The sequence below is a fragment of the Lutra lutra genome, chromosome X (assembly GCF_902655055.1).
Source record: "Lutra lutra chromosome X, mLutLut1.2, whole genome shotgun sequence".
NCBI lineage: Eukaryota > Metazoa > Chordata > Mammalia > Carnivora > Mustelidae > Lutra > Lutra lutra.
In genome coordinates, this window is record NC_062296.1 from 10,226,239 (window position 1) to 10,242,968 (window position 16,730).

A 16,730-nucleotide genomic window follows, 5' to 3' on the forward strand; every position below is an offset into this window, starting at 1 on the left:
TAGCTGCCTTTCTCCGATTGACTTATTTCGCTAAGCATGATACCCTCCAGTTCCATCCACGTCGTCGCAAATGGCAAGATTTCATTTGTTTTGATGGCTGCATAGTATTCCATTGTGTATATATACCGCATCTTCTTTATCCATTCGTCTGTTGATGGACATCTAGGTTCTTGCCATAGTTTGGCTATTGTAGACATTGCTGCTATAAACATTCGGGTGCACGTGCCCCTTCGGATCACTACGTTTGTATCTTTAGGGTAAATACCCAGCAGTGCAATTGCTGGGTCATAGGGTAGTTCTATTTTCAGCATTTTGAGGAACCTCCATGCTGTTTTCCAGAGTGGTTGCACCAGGTTGCATTCCCACCAACAGTGTAGGAGGGTTCCCCTTTCTCCGCATCCTCGCCAGCATCTGTCATTTCCTGACTTGTTAATTTTAGCCATTCTGACTGGTGTGAGGTGATATCTCATGGTGGTTTTCATTTGTATTTCCCTGATGCCGAGTGATATGGAGCACTTTTTCATGTGTCTGTTGGCCATCTGGATGTCTTCTTTGCAGAAATGTCTGTTCATGTCCTCTGCCCATTTCTTGATTGGATTATTTGTTCTTTGGGTGTTGAGTTTGCTAAGTTCTTTATAGATTTTGGACACTAGCCCTTTATCTGATATGTCATTTGCAAATATCTTCTCCCATTCTGTCAGTTGTCTTTTGGTTTTGTTCACTGTTTCCATTGCTGTGCAAAAGCTTTTGATCTTGATAAAATTCCAATAGTTCATTTTTGCCCTTGCTTCCCTTGCCTTTGGCGATGTTCCTAGGAAGATGTTGCTGCGGCTGAGGTCGAAGAGGTTGCTGCCTGTGTTCTCCTCGAGGATTTTGATGGATTCCTTTCTCACATTGAGATCCTTCATCCATTTTGAGTCTATTTTCGTGTGTGGTGTAAGGAAATGATCCAATTTCATTTTTCTGCATGTGGCTGTCCAATTTTCCCAACACCATTTATTGAAGAGGCTGTCTTTTTTCCATTGGACATTCTTTCCCGCTTTGTCGAAGATGAGTTGACCATAGAGTTGAGGGTCTATTTCTGGGCTCTCTATTCTGTTCCATTGATCTATGTGTCTGTTTTTGTGCCAGTACCATGCTGTCTTGATGATGACAGCTTTGTAATAGAGCTTGAAGTCCGGAATTGTGATGCCACCAACTTTGGCTTTCTTTTTCAATATTCCTTTGGCTATTCGAGGTCTTTTCTGGTTCCATATAAATTTTAGGATTATTTGTTCCATTTCTTTGAAAAAAATGGATGGTACTTTGATAGGAATTGCATTAAATGTGTAGATTGCTTTAGGTAGCATAGACATTTTCACAATATTTATTCTTCCAATCCAGGAGCATGGAACATTTTTCCATTTCTTTGTGTCTTCCTCAATTTCTTTCATGAGTACTTTATAGTTTTCTGTGTATAGATTCTTAGTCTCTTTGGTTAGGTTTATTCCTAGGTATCTTATAGTTTTGGGTGCAATTGTAAATGGGATGGACTCCTTAATTTCTCTTTCTTCTGTCTTGTTGTTGGTGTAGAGAAATGCAACTGATTTCTGTGCATTGATTTTATATCCTGACACTTTACTGAATTCCTGTACAAGTTCTAGCAGTTTTGGAGTGGAGTCTTTTGGGTTTTCCACATATAGTATCATATCATCTGCAAAGAGTGATAGTTTGACTTCTTCTTTGCCGATTTGGATGCCTTTAATTTCCTTTTGTTGTCTGATTGCTGAGGCTAGGACTTCTAGTACTATGTTGAATAGCAGTGGTGATAACGGACATCCCTGCCGTGTTCCTGACCTTAGCGGAAAAGCTTTCAGTTTTTCTCCATTGAGAATGATATTTGCGGTGGGTTTGTCATAAATGGCTTTGATAATATTGAGGTATGTGCCGTCTATCCCTACACTTTGAAGAGTTTTGATCAGGAAGGGATGCTGTACTTTGTAAAATGCTTTTTCAGCATTTATGGAGAGTATCATATGATTCTTGTTCTTTCTTTTATTAATGTGTTGTATCACATTGATTGATTTGCGGATGTTGAACCAACCTTGCAGCCCTGGAATAAATCCCACTTGGTCGTGGTGAATAATCCTTTTAATGTACTGTTGAATACTATTGGCTAGTATTTTGGCGAGAATTTTTGCATCTGTGTTCATCAAGGATATTGGTCTGTAGTTCTCTTTTTTGATGGGATCCTTGTCTGGTTTTGGGATCAAGGTGATGCTGGCCTCATAAAATGAGTTTGGAAGTTTTCCTTCTATTTCTATTTTTTTGGAACAGTTTCAGGAGAATAGGAATTAGTTCTTCTTTAAATGTTTGGTAGAATTCCTCCGGGAAGCCGTCTGGCCCTGGGATTTGTTTGTTTGGAAATTTTTTTTTTTTTAAAGATTGTATTTATTTATTTGACAGAGAGAAGTCACAAGTAAGCAGAGAGGCAGGCAGAGAGAGAGGAGGAAGCAGGCTCCCTGCTGAGCAGAAAGCCCGATGCGGGGCTCGAACCCAGGACCTGGGATAATGACCTGAGCTGAAGGCAGCGGCTGAACCCACTGAGCCACCCAGGCGCCCCTGTTTGGAGATTTTTGATGACTGTTTCAATCTCCTTACTGGTTATGGGTCTGTTCAGGCTTTCTATTTCTTCCTGGTTCAGTTGTGGTAGTTTATATGTCTCTGGGAATGCATCCATTTCTTCCAGATTCTCAAATTTTTTGGCGTAGAGTTGCTCATAGTATGTTCTTATAATTCTCTGTATTTCTTTGGTGTTCGTTGTGATCTCTCCTCTTTCATTCATGATTTTATTTATTTGGGTCCTCTCTCTTCTTTTTGATAAGTCTGGCCAGGGGTTTATCAATCTTATTAATTCTTTCAAAGATCCAGCTCCTCGTTTCGTTGATTTGTTCTATTGTTTTTTTTGTTTCTATTTCATTGATTTCTGCTCTGATCTTTATGATTTCTCTTCTCCTGCTGGGTTTAGGGTTTCTTTCTTGTTCTTTCACCAGCTCCTTTAGGTGTAGGGTTAGGTTGTGTACCTGAGACCTTTCTTGTTTCTTGAGAAAGGCTTGTACTGCTATATATTTTCCTCTCAGGACTGCCTTTGTTGTGTCCCACAGATTCTGAACCGTTGTGTTTTCATTATCATTTGTTTCCATAAATTTTTTCAATTCTTCTTTAATTTCCTGGTTGACCCATTCATTCTTTAGAAGGATGCTGTTTAGTCTCCATGTATTTGGGTTCTTTCCAAATTTCGTCTTGTTATTAAGTTTTAGCTTCAGAGCATTGTGGTCTGAAAATATGCAGGGAATGATCCCAATCTTTTGATACCGGTTGAGACTTGATTTAGGACCAAGAATGTGATCTATTCTGGAGAATGTTCCATGTGCACTAGAGAAGAATGTGTATTCTGTTGCTTTGGGATGAAATGATCTGAATATATCTGTGATGTCCATCTGGTCCAGTGTGTCATTTAAGGCCTTTATTTCCTTGTTGATCTTTTGTTTGGATGATCTGTCCATTTCAGTGAGGGGAGTGTTAAAATCCCCTACTATTATTGTATTATTGTCGATGTGTTTCTTTGATTTTGTTATTAATTGGTTTATATAGTTGGCTGCTCCCACATTAGGGGCATAGATATTTAAAATTGTTAGATCTTCTTGTTGGACAGTTCCTTTGAGTATGATATAGTGTCCTTCCTCATCTCTTATTGTAGTCTTTGGCTTAAAATCTAATTGATCTGATATAAGGATTGCCACTCCTGCTTTCTTCTGATGTCCATTAGCATGGTAAATTCTTTTCCACCCCCTCACTTTAAACCTGGAGGTGTCTTTGGGTTTAAGATGAGTTTCTTGTAGGCAACATATAGATGGGTTTTGTTTTTTTATCCATTCTGATACCCTGTGTCTTTTGATTGGGGCATTTAGCCCATTAACATTCAGGGTAAGTATTGAGAGATATGAATTTAGTGCCATTGTATTGCCTGTAAGGTGACTGTTATTGTATATTGTCTCTGTTTCTTTCTGATCTACTACTTTTAGGGTCTCTCTTTGCTTAGAGGACCCCTTTCAATATTTCCTGTAGAGCTGGTTTGGTTTTTGCAAATTCTTTCAGTTTTTGTTTGTCCTGGAAGCTTTTAATCTCTCCTTCTATTTTCAATGATAGCCTAGCTGGATATAGTATTCTTGGCTGCATGTTTTTCTCGTTTAGTACTCTGAATATATCATGCCAGCTCTTTCTGGCCTGCCAGGTCTCTGTGGATAAGTCTGCTGCCAATCTAATATTTTTACCATTGTACGTTACAGACTTCTTTTCCCTGGCTGCTTTCAGGATCTTCTCTTTGTCACTAAGACTTGTAAATTTTACTATTAGGTGACGGGGTGTGGACCTATTCTTATTGATTTTGAGGGGGGTTCTCTGAACCTCCTGGATTTTGATGCTTGTTCCCTTTGCCATATTGGGGAAATTCTCTCCAATAATTCTCTCCAATATACCTTCTGCTCCCCTCTCCGTTTCCTCTTCTTCTGGAATCCCAATTATTCTAATGTTGTTTCGTCTTATGGTGTCACTTATCTCTCGAATTCTCCCCTCGTGGTCCAGTAGCTGTTTGTCCCTCTTTTGCTCAGCTTCTTTATTCTCTGTCATTTGGTCTTCTATATCGCTAATTCTTTCTTCTGCCTCATTTATCCTAGCTGTCAGAGCCTCCATTTTTGTTTGCACCTCATTAATAGCTTTTTTGATTTCAACTTGGTTAGATTTTAGTTCTTTTATTTCTCCAGAAAGGGCTTTTATATCTCCCGAGAGGGTTGCTTTAATATCTTCCATGCCTTTTTCAAGCCCGGCTAGAACCTTGAGAATCGTCATTCTGAACTCTAGATCTGACATATTACCAATGTCTGTATTGATTAGGTCCCTAGCCTTTGGTACTGCTTCTTGTTCTTTTTTTTGTTGTGAATTTTTCCACCTTGTCATTTTGTCCAGATAAGAGTATATGAAGGAGCAAGTAAAATACTAAAAGGGTGGCAACAACCCCAGGAAAATATGCTTTAGCCAAATCAGAAGAGATCCCAAATTGTGAGGGGGTAGAAAGGGGATAAAAAGGGGTTCAGAAAGAAAAAAAAAAGAAACTATTAAAAAAAGAAAGCCGATAAAGAAAAAGTATAAAAAGAGGAAAAAAAATATATATATATTAGATAAACTATTTAAAAAACGTTAAAAAAGATAACGGTAAAAGTTAAAAAAATTTAGCAGAAGAAGAGAAAAAGAAAAAAAAATTGAAAAAGAAAAAAAAAATTAATTTAACTGCAAGGCTAAAAAATCATGGGGAGAAAGCCATGAGTTCCATGCTTTGCTTTCTTCTCCTCTGGAATTCCGCCGCTCTCCTTGTATTGAAACTGCACTCCTTGGTAGGTGAACTTGGTCCTGGCTGGGTTTCCCGTTGATCTTCTGGGGGAGGGGCCCGTTGTAGTGATTCTCAAGTGTCTTTGCCCCAGGCGGAGTTGCACCGCTCTTACCCGCGGCCGCACTGAGTCATCCGTTCGGGTTCGCTTTCGGGAGCTTTTGTTCCCTGAGCGCTTTCTGTAGAGTCTGGAAGACGGGAATGAAGATGGCGGCCTCCCAGTCTCCGGCCCGGAGGAGCCGAGAGCCCAGGGCCCCACTCCTCAGTGCGCCCTCAGAGAACAGCGCCCAATGACTCCCATCACCCTGGCCTCCGGCCACGCTCCGAGCTGACCGAGCCTGCGACCGGTTCAGGGCAACCCCGAGCTGAGAGTCACTCCTCGGCTCTGTCTCTGTAGCCGGCTTCCCCGTTCTAATACCGGTAAGCTCTGCGACACTCAGACACCCCCGATCCTTCTGCGACCCTGCGGGACCTGAGGCCGCGCTGACCCCGCCTGGGCTTCACCCCGGTTAAGCCTCTGGAGCGATGTCCCTCAGCGGAACAGACTTTTAAAAGTCCCGATTTTGTGCTCCGTTGCTCCGCCGCTCGCCGGGAGCCGGCCCCTGCCCCCGCGGTCTATCTTCCCGTCGCTTTGGATTCACTTCTCCGCCAGTCCTACCTTTCAGATAGTCGTTGATTTTCTGTTTCTGGGATTGCTGTTCTTCTTCTCTTCGATCTCCCGTTGGATTTGTAGGTGTTTGCAATCTTTAGATAAGCTATCTAGCTGATCTCCCCCTACCCGAAGTCATCTCAGCTGCTACTTCTCCGCCATCTTGACTCCTCCTAGATTGATTTTTGAAAGTTATACATACATTGATTTTATGAGCTAAATCCTACATGGTCAATATGTATTATATTCTTTACATATTATGGGATTTGTTTTGCCAATATTTTTGAGCATTTTTGGGGCGGTTATATTCATGAAGAATATTACTTGATAATTTTCTTTTGTTGTAATATCTTTACCTGATTTTGGTATTAGTGTTATTCTGGTCTCATAACATGTCAAGAAGCAATGTTTTCTCCTCATTTTTGGAAGGACTTTGAGCAAGATTAGTTTTGTTTCTTCCTTAAATTGTTGATAGGTTTTGAAATAATTTTAGTCTCAGATTGTTTTTTGAAAAAGTTCTAATAATGAATTCGCTTACTTCATACGTGGCAAGCTATTCAGATTTTCTGTTGCATCAAGTGTCTGTTTTGCTAAGCTGCATTTTGTAAGGAACGTGTCTATTTCATCTGCTTGTCAATACATTAGCATTATTTTATGTCTGTAAGATCTGTATTTATAATCCTTTTCATTGCAGATGTTAGTAATTTCTTTCCTTTCTATGAGGAATCTGTGAGTTTATTTTACTCTTTGATTTTTTTCAAATAATCATAGCCAATTTTTAAAAATTCGTTTATTCTTTGAGTTAGAGAGAGACAGAGACAGAGCATGAGCAGGAAGGGCAGAGGGAGATGGAGAGGGCAGAGGGAGAGGGAAATCTCAAGCATATTCTATGCTGAGTGCGGAGCCTGACACAGGGCTTGATCCCATAAACCTGAGATCACAACCCGAGCTGAAACCAAGAGTTAGACACTTAACCAACTGTGTCACCCAGGCTCCCCTTAAAAAAGCTTTGTTGAGATATAATCCACATACCATACTTTTCACTTATTTAAAATGTACAGTTGGGATGCCTGGGTGGCTCAGTGGGTTAAGCAGCTGTGTTCGGCTCAGGTCATGATCCCAGTGTCCTGGGATCGAGTCCCAAACCTGGCTCCTTGCTCGGCAGGGAGCCTGCTTCTCCCTCTGCCTCTGCCTGCCGCTCTGTCTGCCTGTGCTCACCTGTTCTTGCTCTCACTCTCTCTCTAACAAATAAATAAATAAAATCTTTAAAAATAAAATAAAATGTACAGTTAACGTGTTTAGGTTATTTGCAGGAGTGTGCAATAATAAACACGATCCAGTTGTATTTTTATTTTTTAATTTTTTAAAAAGGTTTTATTTATTTATTTGAGAGAGAGTGAGAAAGCACGAGAAGGGAGAAGGTCATAGGGAGAATCAGACTCCCTGCTGAGCAGGGAGCCTGATGCGGGACTTGATTCTGGGACGCTGGGATCATGACCCAAGCTGAAGGCAGTAGCTTAACCACTGAGCCACCCAGGCATACCATCCAATTTTAGAATATGTTCTTGAAAGAAATGCATAGCCATTAGCCATCTCTCTAAATTTTCTCTATTAGTCATATGTTTTCAATATTATTTATATATGCTCTTATCTTTATTATTTCCTCCCATCTATTCACTTTGGCTTTACATTGCTCTTCTTTTTCTAGCTTTTTAAGATGGAATTTTAGATCATTGAATTTAGGCCATCATTTTCTAATCTAAGTATTATCATTAAATATTTTCTTCTAATGCTACATTATCTGCATCCTCCATATTTTAATGTGTTGGTTTTTATTATCATTTAGTTCAAAATATTTTTGAACTTTATTTATGATTTTTTTCTGTGATCCATGGGTTATTTAGAAGTGTGATGTTAGATTTCTTTTATTTCTAATTTAATTAGGTTATAGTCAGAGATCTTATTCTAGCTGATGTTGATCCTTTTAAATGTACTGAGACCTTTTTAATAGCCAAACACTGTTAGGGACTGTACCATGCGTACTTGAAAATAGGATATAGTCCGCAAATGTTGGCTATACTGTTGTACAAATGTCACCTAAGTCACAAAAGTTGATAACATAGTTCAGCTCTTTTATGAGTTCTGAGGGCCAGTGGAGCTATACTTGTGGGCCCACAGGACTGTATACATTTGCATTTTTTGAAAGCTGCTGCCTGAGGGTCTGGCTTCCAATCAGCTTGAATCTGGGTACTGACTGAAATCCTCTATTTTGGGACACTGACCTTGATGCACCCTAAACACTGGGAGCTATTAAAAATAGGCTGCTTGAACAATCACAAAGGTTTGAGAGATAAGCAAGGACTAGGATAGGATTGAACTATAAAGTTCATCTCTTATACAAGGCCAATCCTTCAAGACACAGAGAGAGGTAGAGGCGCCTGGATGGCTCAGTGGGTTAAAGCCTTTGCCTTCGGCTCAGGTCATGATCCCAGGGTCCTGGGATCAAGCCCCACACTGGGCTCTCTGCTCAGCGGGAAGCCTGCTTCTCCCTCTCCCTCTCCCCCTGCTTGTGTTCCCTCTCTTGCTGTCTCTCTCTCTCTCTCTGTCAAATAAAAAACTTAAAAAAAAAAGTCACAAAGATGCTCACCGAATTTGGGAGAAGAATGAATGAACACAATGAGAGCTTGAACAGAGAGAAAATACAAGAACATTCCGAAAAGAAGTCATAGAACATACAATACAATAATTGAACTGAAAAATACACTAGAGGGGCTTGCCAGTAGACTAGAGGAAGTACAAGAAAGGATCAGTGAACTCAAAGACAAAGCGGAAGAATTCTCTCAAACAGAGCAGCAAAAAGAAAAAGGAATTTTATAAAGTGAAAATAGCTTAAGAGATTTATGGGACAACATCAAGCAAAGTAACATTCCCATTATAGGAGTTCCAGAAGGAGAAAAGAGAAAGGGGCAGAACTTATTTGAAGAAATAATGCCTAAGGGTGCCTGGATGGCTCAGTTGGTTAAGCGTCTGCCTTCAGCTTAAGTCATGATCCCAGGGTCCTGGGATCAAGCCCCGCGTCGGGTTCCTCGCTCAGTGGCGAGCTTGCTTCTCCCTTTCCCACTTCCCCTGCTTGTGCTCTCTCTCTCTCTGTGACAAATAAATAAAATCTTAAAAAAAAAAAAAAAGAATGGCTTGAAACATGTATTTGCATGGGATTTTCAAAAGTAGTCACTTGTGTTTCTTTTATTTGTTCATTTTTTTTTTACGATTTTATTTTGGAGAGGGAGTGCACACATATAAGCAGGGAGAGGGACAGAGGGGAAGGAAAGGGAAAGGTAGAGAATCTCAGGCAGAATCCCTGCTGAGCAGGAGTCCAACGTGACTCCATGGCATGACCCTGAGATCATGACCTGAGCCAAAACCAAGTGTTAGACACAATTGACTGAGACTCCCAGGTATCCCTTGTGTTTCTTTTAATTTATTTCACATGATGATTGTTTTCTAATAACCTCTATTTTGTATGTTTGTGCTTTCTTTATTTTAAGTCAGTTAATGATTTATTGTTTCCTGACTTTTCTAGAATAGTAAGTCTTATTTTTAATTACTGCTTCAATTGTTTTTCCATTTTCTATTAATTTATATAGCATATTATATTTCTTATATTATCACTTCTTCTCTGTTTAATGTATTTTACATCTTTTGTAATTTTCCCACAGTTCATGAATATTCTGTTTTTCAGTCTGTTTTCTCTATGCATTTAAGTTTTGGAAGCTTCTAATGATAATTTTGAGCTCACTAATTCTTTTCTTGGCCATGTCATCTTTTAATGAGCCCATCAAAGGCATTCTTTGTTTCTCCTATTGTGTTTTTTTTAAATTTCTAGCATTTCCTTTTGATTGTTTCTTAGAATTTTCATCTCTTAGCTTACATTACCCATCTGTTCTTTTTTCTTTTTTTAAGATTTTATTTATTTGAGAGAGAGAGAGCATATGTGTGTAAGTAGGAGTCGGGGGAGGGGTAGATGGGGTGGGAGAGGGACAAGCAAACTCACATTGAGCACGGAGTCCCATGCAGGGCTTGATCTCATGGATCTCAGTCCAGTGCAGGGTTCAGCTCTCACGACCCTGAGATCATAATCTGAGCTGAAATCAAGAGTCGGCTGCTTAACCCACTGAGCCACCCAGGCGCACCCCTATATTGTCCTTGCATGTTTTCCACTTTCTCCATTAGAGTCCTTAGCATATGAATCATAGTTTTTAAAATTTCTGGTCTTGGGGTGGGGGGCGCTGTCTGAAATAAATAAATCTTTAGAAAAGAATTCCTGGTCCGATAATTCCAACATCTCTGCCATATCTGAGTCTGGTTCTCACGCTTGCTCTCTCTTTAAACTATGTCTTTTGTGTTTTAATATGCCTTGTATTTTTTTTTTTTCTTTCTTGAAAGGCAAACACATTGTGCTGGTTAAGGAATGGAGGTAAATAAAGATTTAGAATGAGGATTTCTGTTTCTCTAACTGGGAGTTAAGCTGTGTTTCCTATTTGCTGTAGTGGCACATGTCAGAGGCTGAAATTTCCTCTGCTGTTCTCCTCTTTTGTCTCCCCTCTTGTCTTTGCATTTCCTTAGAGACTTCTTTTTTTTTTTTTTAAGATTTTATTTATTTATTTGACAAACAGAGGTCACAAGTAGGCAGAGAGGCAGGCAGAGAGAGAGGAGGAAGCAGGCTCCCTGCCGAGCAGAGAGCCTGATGCGGGGCTCGATCCCAGGACCCTGGGATCATGACCCGAGCCGAAGGGAGAGACAGAGGCTTTAACCCACTGAGCCACCCAGGCGCCCCTCCTTAGAGACTTCTTAAATAAAATCTGGGACGTGTATTTCCTTTAGTCCTATTCCTCAGATATACAGGAGCTCTGTTGGTGTGGTGAGAAGGAATGGGACAGGGGAAGCCTTCTGTATTCTATGATGAAGTATGAGTCTTCTAGTAAGCCTATGCCCCTGGGCTACGCCACCCTGTCTCCCCAAGACTGGAAGACTACTTGAGGCTAGAGTCAAGCATTACCCTGTCCTGTACAAAGGCTAGAGCATCCTGCTGGAGTAGGAGACTTCCCTTTCTGCAGATCAGTTAAGCTTTGGTAAAATCCCAATAGGTTAGGCTCTGGTAAAATTGTTTTTCTTGAGGGAAGGCCTGTTAAGAACAGAACGCTCTGCGCATCTTTCAAAATAGCCCTGTGGGGCTCCTGGAGGTAAAACTCGCAGAAGTGTAGCCTTCCCCTGTCAGACTTCTCCATTCGGAGCCTCCAGCAACTCATCAATCACCGTTCTCCCGGGCTGGCTCCAGCAGCGGGCTTCTCCTCCTGACCTTACACCTGGGCCGCCTGTGATTCTCTGAACCTGCTTGTCTTTCTCATTTTGGGTCTGTGGTTTGCCCTGTGACATTGTGTCTGTGACGGATCCAAGGAGAGTTGTTGGTTTCTGCTTGTTAGCTTCATTCTTCTTGTGAGGATAGGAGAGGTGATTTCCAAGCTCTCTCTGTGCCAGATCAGAAGCTGGAAGACCACCTCGTTCTTTGTTTTTATTACTATTTAAGCCAATGCATTTTCCTCCGGCATTTCTTCAGCTATGTCTCCGCATGGTCTTTTAGGTAGCATGTGTATTATAACTGCATTCTAAATATTTTGTAAGTCCAGTGTTGTTTGCTAATTTGACCCAATGCTTAAATGAAAAAAAAAATCCAATAACTGGGAGATATAAGCTACACTATTTTCTCTGGCTTTATTGAGATATAACTGTCATGTAACATTGTGTAAATTTAAGGTATTCAGTGTGATGATTTGATATACATATTTATTGTGCAGTGTTGACCACAATAACAGTTAACACGCTCTTCATCTCACATAATTACTGTGCTGTTGTTTTGCTGAGAACATTAAAGGTCTGCTCTCATAGCAACTTTCAAGTATACAATACAGAAGAATGCCTTTGTCTTTCTCTGTCAGACTTATTTAATTTAGCCTAATACCCTCAAAATCCATTCATTTATTGCAAATAAAGAATTTCCTTTTTATGGCTGAATAATATTCCATTGTAGATATGCATACATCTCACATTTTCTTTATCCATTCTTCTGTAACGACACAAAGGTAATTTCCATGGCTTGGCTACTGTAAATAATGCTGCAATAAACATAGAAATACAAATATCTCTTTGACTAGTGCATTGTTTTCCTTTGTATATATACTCAGACATGGTGTTTCTGGGTCTTACAGTAGTTCTATTTTTAATTTTTTGAGGAATCTCCGTACTGTTTTCCATAGTAGCTGTACCAATTTACATCCTACCAATAGTGCACAGGGTTCTCCTTTCTTCATATCCTCACCAACACTTGATACCTCTTTTCTTTCTTTCTTTCTTTCTTTCTTTCTTTCTTTCTTTCTTTCTTTCTTTCTTTCTTTCTTTTTAAGTAGCCTCCAGACCAGGGGTACATGGGTGGCTCAGTCAGTTAAACATCCGACTCTTGGTTTCAGCTTAGGTCATAATCTCAGGGTCATTGGATCAAGCCCCACATCAGGCTCCACACTCAGTGCAGAGTCTGCTTGTCCCTATGCTCCTCCCCACCCCCTCTCTCTTTCTCTCTCGTGCTCTCAAATAAATAAATAAAATCTTAAAAAAAAAAAAAAGTAGGTTCCAGGCCCAGTGTAGGGTTTGATCTCACAACCTTGAGATCAAGAGTTGCATGCTCTACCAACTGAGCCAGCCAGACGCCACTTTGCTACTTTCTTAAGATGTAATTTCTTTGATTTTGACTATATAAGTAAGTAAATTGGAATGCTTACAGGACCTCCAATCTTTCTCTACTTCTTTTCTTTTGTAATCATATGTTTTGACATTTTCAAGCGTTTATAAAATAGACACTTTTCCAACCTTAGCCACTTGTCATCTATAGTCAGTGATCACTGCCTTCTCCTACTGTCATAGTTTGTGTATTCACCACTTATTTTTTTCTGGGGTTACCTTAATGTAGTTTCTTCGAGGAGAATTCATGGGATTTATACTATCTGAGTTATTTTGTGTTCAAAGGTATATTTTTTGTGTGCCAGGAAGAGTCTGCCTTCAGCTCAGGATCCTAGGATCGAGCCCTCCATTGGCTCCCTGCTCCGCGGGAAGCCTGCTTCTCCCTCTCCCACTCCTCCTGCTTGTGTTCCCTCTCCCACTTGTCTCTCTCTGTCAAATAAATAAATAAAAAATATATATATTTTAAAAAGGTATATTTTCTGTTGCTTTAACCTTGAAATATACATTGTCTATTTATAAAACACTTGCACCTAGTTTTCTTGCTGCAGGACTGTTCTGTATCTAGTTAAGTTTGACCATCTTTGTGAAAAAAAAAAAAAAAAAAACACAAAGACAAAAACCTGAGGGCAGTGTGATTTATTTTCCCCTTATGAGTAAGTTGAATTTTTATCTCTTGCCCAAAGAATGATTAGAATCCAGTAAATTTTTAAGGATACTGTAAGATGTTACCTATTCTGTTTCATTTTTTTAGAGACCTAGTATGCCCTTTTAGAGATTCAAGTCTTGTTTTATTTCTGGAAAGTTGTCCTGATAATTTTTTATTTTATTTTTACAGTTATATTTTAAACTAATACAAATTTTGCCTATCATGATGGTTTTAACATATGTCCTTGATTCTCTGACTAGCCTCCTTTCAAAAGGTAAGGTTTACCTAATTCTAGTTCCCTTGACTTTGGGCTAGATTTAGTCCCTCACTTTTAGTGAACAGAATGTGGCAGAAGTGATAGTGCATGACTTCCAGCACCAAGGTCATAGAAGGGGTTGTTCCTTCTGACTTGAGTTTTCAGGTCACCCACTCTGGGGAAGGCAGTCCACATGCCTTGAGGGCAAAGAGCCCACAGATAGGATCACATGGGGAGGAACTGAGACCTCGCAACAACAACTGGCATTAATTTTCCATCCGTGCAAGTGAATTACTTGGGCAGTGGGTATTCTAGGCCACTACAAGCCTTCAGATGGCTGGAGTGTCAAATGCCATCTTAACTGAATTCCTGAGAATTCAGATGCCCCTGAATTCAGCATAGAGAAACTAAGGAAAAGAAATGTTCATTGATGTTATAGCTATTATGATTTGAGAAACTTTGTTACACAGCAAGAGAAAAGTGAAACATATATATTAGATCTCTTCAGTCATTCATATATGTATTTGTATGCATACATATGTATATATATGTGTATATATTATATAAATATGTTATATACATATATATGAATATATATTTTTTCTGCCATTCTTTTATTTCCATTCTAGTTTACAAACTTTTCTTCACTTTGTTCTATATATCGCTAGCCTTATTTTAATAATGTCCATTGTCAATGAAACAAGATGGGATCGGGAGGGAGACAAACCATAAGAAATGCTTAATCTCACAAAACAAACTGAGGGTTGCCGGGGGCAGGGGGGTAGGGAGAGGGTGGTGGGGTTATGGACATTGGGGAAGGTATGTACTATGAAGTGTCTAAACCTGGCGATTCACAGACCTGTACCTCTGGGGCTAATACATTATATGTTAATAAAAAAAATAATAATGTCCATTATCCTTTGTGCTGCTTCTAATTTCACATTTTACTTTTTTCTTTAAAAAGATTTTATTTATTTGTCAGAGAGAGAGAGAAAGAGAGCACAAGCAGGGGAGCAGCAGAGGGAGAGGGAGAAGCAGGCTCCCTGATGATCAAGGAGCCCTGGGATCATGACCTGAGCCAAAGGCAGACGCTTAACTGACTGAGCCACCCAGGCGCTACATTTTTTTTTTTGAGTTGTAATTGACATATAACACTGTAATAGTTTTATATATACAATACAATGATGTGTCAATATACATGTACACTAGAAAATGATTACCACGATAAGTTTAGCTGACATGCAGCACCACATGTAGTTATAATTTTTTTTTCTTATGTTAAGAACTTTTAAGATCTATTCTGTTAGGAACTCTCAATTTTACAAAACAGTATGTCTTTTTAAATTTTTATTTATTTAAGTAATCTCTATACCCAACATGGGACTCAGATTCACAACCCCAAGATCAAGAGTTGCATGCTTTTCTGACTGAGCCAGCCAAGTGCCCCATGTAATACAGTATTGTTAACTACACTCACCGTGGTGTACATTGCATTCCCAGGACTTATTTATTAATATTTGCTATTTTCTTTAATTTCTTCCCTAATTTCTTCATTTTTCATTTTGTTTGTTATTTCTGTTAGTGGTGTCGTTGCCTCACCATATTTCTTTGGGTTATTCTATGTCATCTTTAAGTTTTTTTTAATAAAGATGATTGGAATAATATTTATTTTTATATGTTTTTTTATTTTATTTTTTAAAAGATTTTATTTATTTATTTGACACAGAGAGAGAGGAGGAAACAGGCTCCCTGCTGAGCAGAGAGCCCAATGCGGGACTCGATCCCAGGACCCTGAGATCATGACCTGAGCCGAAGGCAGAGGCTTAACCTACTGAGCCACCCAGGTGCCCCTTATATTATTTTTTAAAGATCTATTTATTTATTTTAGAGAGAGGGAGAGTCTGTGAGTGGGGAGGGGCAGAAGGACAGGGAGAGAGAGAATCCCAAGCAGACTCCCCACCAAGCACAGAGCCCAACATAAGGCTCGATCCTGAGGAGATCATGACCTGAGCCAAAATCAAGAGTTAGATCCTTAACAGACTGAGCCACCCAGGCATCCCTACACTAGTATTTAAAAAAAAAATTATTATGGGGCTGCCTGGCGTGTGACTCTTGATCTCAGTGTCATTAGTTCAAGCCCGCTCTGGACATGGAGCCCACCTGAGAAAGAAATTCTTGGGAGTATGCTTGTTCACAGCTTTCATCAGCTTCATTTTGTTGTTGTTGTTGTGTGTTCTTTGCCTAATATTTGCCTTTTAAAAATCTTTGGTTCCTCCTTTTACAGTGTATCTTTGTCTAGGTACAATTTGGACAGATTGTACACAGGAAATTTGTACAGGAGAAGAGGTAGGGTTCTTTTCCTATTAGCAAGGTTTCTCCTTCTCACAGTGTGTGAGCTTCTGGTTTTTATCCCTTCTCACAATTTGCGTTGAGGGGCAGCCGGCAAGGCAGTCACCCCTTGGTCCGTTATTTACTGACCGCCGGTTTCATTTCTCATTTGCCCCCATTTCTATTTCCCAGAACCGCATAGAGTCTAAGGAGATTATCCTTTGGCAGCTTTTAATTCCATTCCACTCACATCATTTATTTATTTTCCACCTCCGGATATACCACATTCGAAGGAGAAGTGCGCTCCACAGATTTGTCTTTTGGGATCTGCATTCTCGGGCTTACTCTGTCTGCGTCTTCCGTATACTGTTCGACCTTCACTGCTTTTTGACAGTTATTCCCCCTGTTTTGTATTTTGAGGTTTCAAATTTTTTTTTTCCTGAACATGTGCTTTGTATTGATATTTCTCTTATATATCTGGGCTTTTGGGTGATTTTTTTGAAGTAAGTGGGGGGAACACTCAGATTTTATCTGCTGTGTTAAATCTGGAAGTCTCTCCGTTGGGGTTATATTGGAGTCCGTCATAGATGTATATTGTTCTTTTGTTGACTATAATTCTGATCTAGGAATTTCTATAAAA